Below are 9,110 nucleotides of genomic sequence, written 5' to 3'. Positions count from 1 at the left end.
TTGCTGAATGGCTCAGAACTGTGCTGTTTGAACCACATCAGGTGGATAGGGTCTGGCTGCTTGATGGAGACCTGTGGTGGGGTGGGGACCTGTAGAACTGGCATGGAGTCCATTGCCCCAAAGAACTCAGTTACTGAACAACAGGAGAGGAAGAAAGGATGTCGCGGAGACCCTGGCATCTGCCACATGTCCCTTCTGTATTTCCAATATTTATATGCTGTCTAGTGGTTGTTTTGGTTGGTGTTTTCCTAGCTCCTGGTCACTCTCTTGGTCACCAAGTCTAGCACTCTCTAGATACTCTCATATCTTTTTCTTTCTCTCTCCATTGTCACTGCCACTGCATGTATCAGTCCCCCATATCTCAATTACAATGAATAACTTATTGCAAAATGCTAATATGACATTATAGGAAAGTCAAGCAATACTGCTAAGTAAAAAGGAAAAGAGTGAATATCACCCACACTACCCAGAAATCACAGTTCACATTTTGATATTTGTCCATTTGAATTATATTCTTCAAAGATTTTAATCAAACTGTATGACTGGGTTCAGAACAGCAGCCTGGTCTGGACTGTGCATGGAGTTAGGTGATTCCTCACTTTCTAGAGCCCTTTCTGGGTTTTGAGGTGGCAAATCCATCCATGTGCTTGTGGGTATTTGGGGACATTGAAGCTGATGCATAGCCATTTTTAAAAAAATTAATTTAAAGGAGGCCCAGGAGATCAACAGGAAGTGCTGAAGCTCGGCCCCAGAGATGTAGAGATGTGTCTGACCTGGAAGAGTTGGGGGGAAGGGGATAGAAGACAAACTGCAGAGGGACAGAGTGATTCCTGAGAGAAAAATCACATGAGTGAGAAGGCTGGTGGGGGGAGGTGTGAGGAAGCAGGGACATTTCAGGTATAGTGTGGGGGTACACTGGAACCTTTTCTCACCCAGTTTTCATTTTCCTGGAGGAAACAACTTCATGTCCTAAAAGTGCAAAACTGAAAGAGTTATTTTGGTAAGGTCCCCAACTCCCAACCCCTTCTCCCAGAGGAGATCCAATGGAGGAAAGAAATCAAACGAAAACATGTAACGATGAAAACGTTATCTGACTGGATGGAGAGAAAGATGAGAAGCCAAGGTCGCCAGCAGCCACTGAGATGCCACTACTTGAGCGTGGCAGCAGAGGGTGGCAGAGGTACTACTATTACCATGAGCACTAGCGGGCAGATAGGGAGAAGGTAGGAAGTGCCGCAGATGGGCCGTCAAAGGTGGCTTCTCCAGCTCCAGGGTGGACAGCTCTCTTCAACTCTGTCACCTCAAGTGGGAAGATAGTCCAGAGGGCCCAGTGATAAACAGCTAACATGATAACATGAGCCTTTCTTTCTTTCTCTTTTTCTTTCTTCTTTCTTTCTTTCTCTCTCTTTCTTTCCTTCCTTCCTTCCTTCTTTCTTTCTCTTTCTTTCTTCTTTCCTTCCTTCCTTCTTTCTTTCTTTTTCTTTCTCCTTCCTTCCCTCTTTCTCTTTCTTTCTCTTTCTCCTTCCTTTCTCCCTTCCTTCCTTCTTTCTTTCTTTCTCCTTCCTTTCTCCTTCCTTCCCTTCCTTCTTTCCTTCTTTCTTTCTTTTTTTCTCTCTCTCTTTCTTTCTTTCTCTTTCTTTCTCTTTCCTTCCTTCCTTCCTTTCTTTCTCTCTCTCTCTTTCTTTCTTTCTTTCTTTCTTTCTTTCTTTTCTTTTCTTTTCTTTCTTTCTTTCTTACATTGAGACGAAACCTCACTCTGTTGCCCACGCTGGAGTGCAGTGCCATGATCTCGGCTCACTGCAACCTCTGCCTCCTGAGTTCAAGTGATTCTCCTGCCTCAGCCTCCTGAGTAGCTGGGATTACAGGCATGCACCACCACACATGTCTAATTTTTGTACTTTTAGTAGAGATGGGTTTCACTATGTTGGTCAGGCTGGTCTCGAACTCCTGACCTCAGGCGATCCATCCACCTCGGCCTCCCAAAGTGCTGGGATTACAGGTGTGAGCCACCATGTCTGGCCCTAACATGAGCATTTCTAACAAACAAAAAACAAAGATAGTCAACCCCCCAAATTCATACTCAATATACTATCATACAAATTGAATCTTTTCCATTTAAAAGTGTCGAGAATATTTTATAGTCAATTTGAAATTTAATAGAGAAGTTAGTGACCATGTGGTTCATATAATTTCGTATTTCTCAGTCCTTTCCTGTTGTAAAGAGCCGTGACCCTTTATGCCAGCTCCACGCTGGTGATATATAGCACTCAATGAAACCAACACCTTATTGAACCATCAAATATGTCAAAAGGAAATTTAGAACAAGTGGCAGGAAAAGCTTCATAGCAGGAAAATCTTATGGGAACATAAAATTATTTCCCAAGGAAGTTGTTAAAAATCCATTATGCAAGCCATTTATAAATGTGTTATTTATCAACATCTTGCAAAAAAAAAAAAAAAAAAGTGAGACAGCACATTACCAGCAAAATTCCTATACTGGCAAGTTAGACCACATGCCTCAATAGCACCTTTTTTCAAGTCCACTGATGATTTAATTTATAGCATTCCTTTTTTTCACGTGATAGAGAATGTTATTTGCTTGCAATATGATATGTTATACCAAAATGAAACAGTTGCTTTCTGAGAATGAATATGGAAAGATATTTTCTGTTATCCCTCATAGCTCTCAATTCGTAAATCAGTGCAAAATACATGTGAAAAATCTGTGTAACTTCAAATAAATGTAATTTTTAATAGTCAGATTAGTTATGCGAATATGTCCTTAGATGACACAAAATTGATTTATTGCTGATTAACATGATGTATTAATATTAACGTGGTTATTAGTACATATTAATTTAAAATGACCCAAGGGAAAGTTGGTTGGGAAGGAAGGCGTCATAGGGAAAGCCTCTGGTTGGGGAGGACAATGGAGAAGGATGAGGTGGAAGAAATGGTGAGCAGAGGGCAAGTACAGTCTAGGATTGGGAGGGAGTGGGTTTAGGGCATTTCATGTAATGAAGATTTGTACTCAAGGCTGAATCAAGATGGTACCACTGAAGACCACTGGCAGAGATCTTTTAAAAATCTAAAATATGGCTGGATGCAGTGGCTCACGCCTATAATCCCAGCACTTTGAGAGGTGGGTGGATCACAAGGTCAGGAGTTCAAGACCAGCCTGGCCAAGATGGTGAAACCTCGTCTCTACTAAAAAATACAAAAATTAGCCGGGCATGGTAGTGGGCACCTGTAATCCCAGCTACTCGGGAGGCTGAGGCAGAGAATTACTTGAACCCGGGAGGTGGAGGTTGCAGTGAGCTGAGATCACGCCACTGCTCTCCAGCCTGGGCGACAGAGTGAGACTCCATCTCAAAAAAAAAAAAGAAAAAAAAACTACAATATGATTTTTAATGTGAGATCCCACCATAGAGGAGAAATTAATTGGAAAAAAAATCATTCATATGAGCCACCCTGATCTATGCTTCAGGGATATCTCTATATGTGCCTAAGGCCTAAATAACGCAATGCACTTTTAGACATCAAAGTCTGAGGAAAAAAAAATGGTGTGTGGAGCCCACAAGATATCAACTACCAAGTTTCTAATTTACAGAGCAGCCTGAAAGGATCAGAGAACATTCTGTAACCATGTCTGAAGTGACCACTGTAAAGTTCTTCAAGCTATGGAAAATATTGAAGTCAAATATTTACAGTACTGAAGGGCCCACATGCAATGGAAAATAACCCCCAAATTAAGAACATCTGGGGGAAAAGTCTAACGAGAGCCAAGCAATGAAAGCAGCAATAAAGATGCAGAATGCATTTGTGGAAGGCTCATGAAGAAGGGAGCCTTTTTTTTCTTTTCCTTTTTTTTTTTTGTTCTGTTTTTTAGGTAATGAGGCTACCTTCCTGTGGTGCACTTCAGGGAAGTGATTTGATTCTGTCTGACTGAGTTTACAAGCTGCCAAATGAAAAAATTGCTACTTCCCATTTCATGAAATAAAATAATTATTGATGTATAGAACTTGTAGACGATCTTAGACGTTAAAACACTGGAGAAGTAAAACATATGCATATATAATTATCTAGGATCAATCAATTGAGGAATTTTTATCTGGGTTATAGAAAAACAAGAAAGGGAGACAATTTAAAGAGAAGAAGAAAAATATTGGCTTTGTCGTAGTCAAGTCCTGGATCCATGTGTTACTTATTATTTTAGGCCAGTTGCCTGAACCTCTCCCAGCCTCAGTTTGCACATCTTTAAAATGGGACTCTGATAAAGATTCATTGACAGAATTGCCAGGCATGGTGGCTCATGCCTGTAATCCCAGCACTTTGGGAGGTCCAGGCAGATGGATCACTTGAGGCCAGGGGTTTGAGACCAGCCTGGTCAACATGGTGAAATCTCATCTCTACTAATATACAAAAATCAGCCAGGCTTGGTGGCTCATGCCTGTAATCCCAGTACTTTGGGAGGCCAAGGCAGGTGGATCACTTGAGTCCAGGGGTTTGAAACCAGCCTGGTCAACGTGGGTGAAATCTCTTCTCTACTAATATACAAAGATTAGCCAGGCTTGGTGGAACATGCCTGTAATCCCAGCTACTCTGGAGGCTGAGGCACAAGAATCGCTTGAACTTGGGAGCTGGAGGTTTCAGTGAGCAGCTTCATTGACAGAATGCAGATGAGGCACACAGCCTTACACCTGGCCTATAGAAAGTGCAGACCACCTGGTGTTTACCATTACTATTATTGTCGTTGTGTTGTTGTTATTGTTGTAAGTGTTGTTATTACATTTTTACTTAGGGAAGCAAGGTGTCAGAAGGACGTTAAGATTCTATCAAACAATAGTGTCCTAATGAAAAGTACTTATAAATTTTTAAGGGTTGAAACTCTCTTGGAAGCCACATAAAATAATGGGGTGAAGTATTTTTTTTCTTTTGATGAGAACAGTTGCATGAATGCACAGGAATGCCCCTGGGGTATGTTAAGATGCTCTCATGTTGAATGTACTGGGGAAGAAAAATTAATAAAACCCAATATGAATGAACAAGGCCGCACTCCCCAAGTTTCCTCTAATCTGATATTTATAATAGGACATCATACAAGGGTAGATTCTCACAGCTGCTGTCTAGCTTAATACAAATGGTTTTGAAGTCTTGGATGCCCTTGGATGTGTGTTATTTATACTGTGCATGGTATACTCATTTAGCATTTCCACCTTGAAAACCTCCTGTTACTTAGGCATCAAGAAAACTTTGAAGTTAAGAAAGTTATAAGCTTCAAAAGATTGCTATTGGTTGAGTGTACAGGATTATAGTAGGGAATCAGAAGAGGACAAAAGAATCCAGTGGTATTCAAATCATGTTAGAGACCATTTGATGTCTGCCTGCTGTTTAGGGACTGAATAGCAAATTGCAAAGAACTCCTAATCGTAGGTATGGTCTAAGTGCCTATTAGAATACCTTGAGCAGTTAACAGTTAGCAACAAAAGTCTATTTTAAAAAAAAGTCAGAAACATCCAAATTTGTTGTTGGTCAAACAGGTTGGCTTAGTTACTGGCATTGTCAATGACACCAGTGGCTAAAAAACCATGATATATAATGATACGATAGAATACATATAATCATCCTTTCAGAACTGCAAGGAATGGAAGGAGATACCATGTCTGTTCAATGCCTGATGCAAAGCTAATGATTAATTCAAGTTCTTTTTGTTTTTCCTCTTCTTCCCTTCCCAGAAAACCAAATAAGGGTCCCAATGACATTTTGCCATGGATGTTCCCACTGTTGGAATTACTGTCAATGATACGTGTTTAGTGGATGAGGACCCAGTTTTCTTCCTGACCTGTAGGAGGGATGGAGGAAGATGGCTCTGGGTGCGGGCAGACATGCTGATGGTCAAACCCTGAGGAGGAGGAACATCCTATGCCTGGGACTGCATCAAAGCCCCTGAGTTACCAGTGATTGTGCATTCCTCTGGAATCCCTCTTTTTTCTGAAACCCAGGTCTTAGAATGGCTGCTCATAATCTAGAACAGGGTGGGACAATCAATAACACATTTGCACCTCATAGGCCTGAAGATGTAAGTTCAGGGCCGTGTGTTGAGAAGAATTGTAAAGCTCAGTTGGAAAGTAAGCCATGATCAATTAGTGATGCCATTTAGAACTGGGTTTTCATCCACTAAACAAGTAGCATTGACAGCAATTCCAACAGTGGGAACATCCATGGCAAAATGTCATTGGGACCCTTATTTGGTTTTCTGGGAAAGGAAGAAGAGGAAAAATAAAAAGAACTTGAATTAGTCACCTGCTTTGCATCAGATATTGAACAGGCACTTTCAGACATGGTATCTCCTTCCCTGCCTTGCAGTAATCAACTATGGAGAAATCAATTAGTGATGTCTGCCACTGGCTAGGGCTAAAGGAAGGCAGCACATGCCAGCTTGTAAGAATTCCTTTCCATAGTGCAAGATTTGGCTCAAATACCATCTTACAACCATATCCCAAGATTTAGAATTAAAGCAATGTATGAGCTAAAGGGTAATGAGATCATCCCTATCATTGTTTCTATAATTTAGATAGTTAATTTATTATACTACCTTATATTATAATTTTTTCTTATTCTTACCACTAAATTATAAGCTTCTTGGAGGCAGGCACTTCTTCTAAATCATCCTTACGTAACCATGATTCGCCCTCCCTCTGTCTCACTTCCAACTCTAATGCATGCATTCAGGCTTTCTTCTGGTGAGACATTCAAAAAATGTTTGCTGAGCCCCTATTAGGGACTAGAAGTGACAACAAGAGGACAAGGCTCAGCTGTGTGGATCTTGCGGCTCGGCATAAGGCAGGTGCCCAGAAGCTCTGCTGCTAAATCTGCCTGCTGGACTCATGGCATCCTACTCCTAAGGCCTGGCCAGTGGTGACCTGGGCTGTGGCCGAAGCTGAGTGAGCATTAGAGACCAGCACTGGGTGTAGAGCAGCCTTCTGTGGCAGGGCCTTAGTGAGAGGAACTCAGAAGAGATGCTAGCAGAAGGTGGGAGGTGATTGAAATGCCGGAGACTCAGGGTGTCCCAGGGACTAGTTTGCTAGCAGAGGTGGTTGCATTTTCTCAAATCTATACAAGTTTCTGGAGTAAGCTTGGAAAGCCAGGCAGCTTCTGAAGAGTAAGCAGAGGCTGCCACCGCACAATGTGGGGACTGTAACTGCCCGCAGATCAGCGCAGAGGGAACGCCCGTCTGTCCTGGCGTGCAATGATCAAAGGCTTCCTTCATGGAATTCTCCCCCTGCATCCCTGCTTTCTTGTGAGAATTAGTTAGACATTTCACCTTAACTTCACTTATCAGAAAAATTGAAAGGATAAGACTAAATTATTTTGTATCTATTGAGCTGATGTTTGCATTTCTAACTTCCTAAATCATCTTACCTAGGCTGCTTGAAAGAAGTGTGTCCTAGACTTAGAATAATGTTTAATTTTTAGAAGATGCCATTCTCTTTCTATGGAAGGTTAGTAATTCCAAAGAAGTCAATATAACATTATCCAGTCCTTCTGTTAACATTTTGATTGCTTTCTTTGTCAGAGTCTTCTTGTCTCAATGGTGAAAGGTATAAACGTTTCAACAGCTGTGGAAGAAATGTTTATTACTCTCCAGTTAGGCAAAGAGATCCGTCTTCCCCAAAACAATGCTTGGGGTTAAAGACTTGCCTCCCCTTTGCAATTTAGTTTGCACCTTTATTTCTGAGAATGACTTCAATTCAGGCAGTTGATAAATCAAGGATCTGACTACAAGAAAACCCCCTCCTTCTTGTCCTCTGTGGGCAAAAAGGATGGTGTTTTGGTTTGTGGTGGTTGTTTTGGGAATGAGTGTTGTTTGATTTTCCTGTAGAGGTTTCTCAAAGAAGCTGACTTGATTTTTCCAGGTGCCCCAGTCTGTTACATCACTCCTGGGCATCAAGAACAGCTCAAAACCTCAATGCTGCTGGAGATGGCAAGTTAGGGTAGAAATCCCCCTGGTAGAAAATCCAATAGGTTCAGGTTCCTTGAGGTTCTCACCTTTTGCCTCAATCTTCTTTACCTGTTAAGTTCCTTCCAGTATGGGAAAATCCCTGGAGACACTGCAATGCCAGTGGCACCAGGAGACCCCATGTGAGGGCCATTCTCATTAGGAGCAATCAGACCCCCATGGCAGTGCCACTTTCATCCCGCATCCCATGCTTGGAATCCTTCCAGGCTCCCCAGTGTCAGTGGGACAAAGTGGAAACACTAGAGTCCTCCCTGGGAAGGCACAGGTGCCTGAAGCCAAGTGCTGTCTCTCCCACCTTCCAGCCCCTCTGGTAGACACGTCCTGTTCCTGGCGACCTCGGGCATCTGGGCTTTCCATGTTCTGTGCTGGCAATGGCCTCCAGTGGCCTCCAGGGCCCTGCCCTGTGAACATCTCCGACTGTGACCCACACTGCAGAGCCCAGCCTCTGTCACACACTGAATGGCCCAACCACCTGTGCACACACTTTTTCTCCACCTCCCTAAGTTAATTATTATGTACTCCATAAAGGGATCTTGGGGATCATGTAGTCTGACACCCCATTTAGTAGGCAAGAATATCGAGGCCTAACAGGCAAAAGGAGAGTTAATTCACGTAGAACCCAACGGTCCTGGTGTACACTTGAGCAGTACATACACTAAAATTGGAACAATGCAGAGAAGATGAGCACGGCCCCTGCACAGGATAACATACAAATTCATGAAGCATTCCATCTTTTTATGTTTATTCCAATAATGTTCATGATAGCAAAGTCAGGAAATCAACCTAAGTGTCCATTAATAGATGAGTGGATAAAGAATATGCAGGGCCAGGCGCAGTGGCTCACGCCTGTAATCCCAGCACTCTGGGAGGCCGAGGCAGGTGGATCACTTGAGGTCAGGAGTTTGAGATCAGTCTGGCCAACATGGCGAAACTCCTTCTAAAAATACAAAGAAAATTAGCCGGGTGTGGTGGTGCACACCTGTAGCCCCAGCTTCTTGGGAAGCCGAGGCGTGAGAATGGCATGAACCCGGAAGTGGAGGTTGCAGTGAGCTGAGATTGCACCACTGCACTCCAGCCTGGGTGACAGAGC

At 42.6% G+C, this 9,110-nt stretch overlaps 1 non-coding gene across 1 annotated transcript; it reads left to right on the top strand.

Moving 5' to 3' along the window:
- The first annotated feature begins 8,653 nt into the window (after window positions 1-8,653).
- On the top strand, window positions 8,654-8,757 carry LOC112132420 (U6 spliceosomal RNA). The gene has a single exon (XR_002914193.2). It is a non-coding gene; the product is annotated as a U6 spliceosomal RNA (small nuclear RNA).
- The last annotated feature ends 353 nt before the right edge of the window (window positions 8,758-9,110 follow it).

Source organism: Pongo abelii, chromosome 11 (assembly GCF_028885655.2).
Source record: "Pongo abelii isolate AG06213 chromosome 11, NHGRI_mPonAbe1-v2.0_pri, whole genome shotgun sequence".
NCBI classification, from domain to species: Eukaryota; Metazoa; Chordata; class Mammalia; order Primates; family Hominidae; genus Pongo; species Pongo abelii.
Note: the sequence above shows the minus strand (reverse complement) of the source record. Positions and strands in the feature narration are given on the sequence as shown.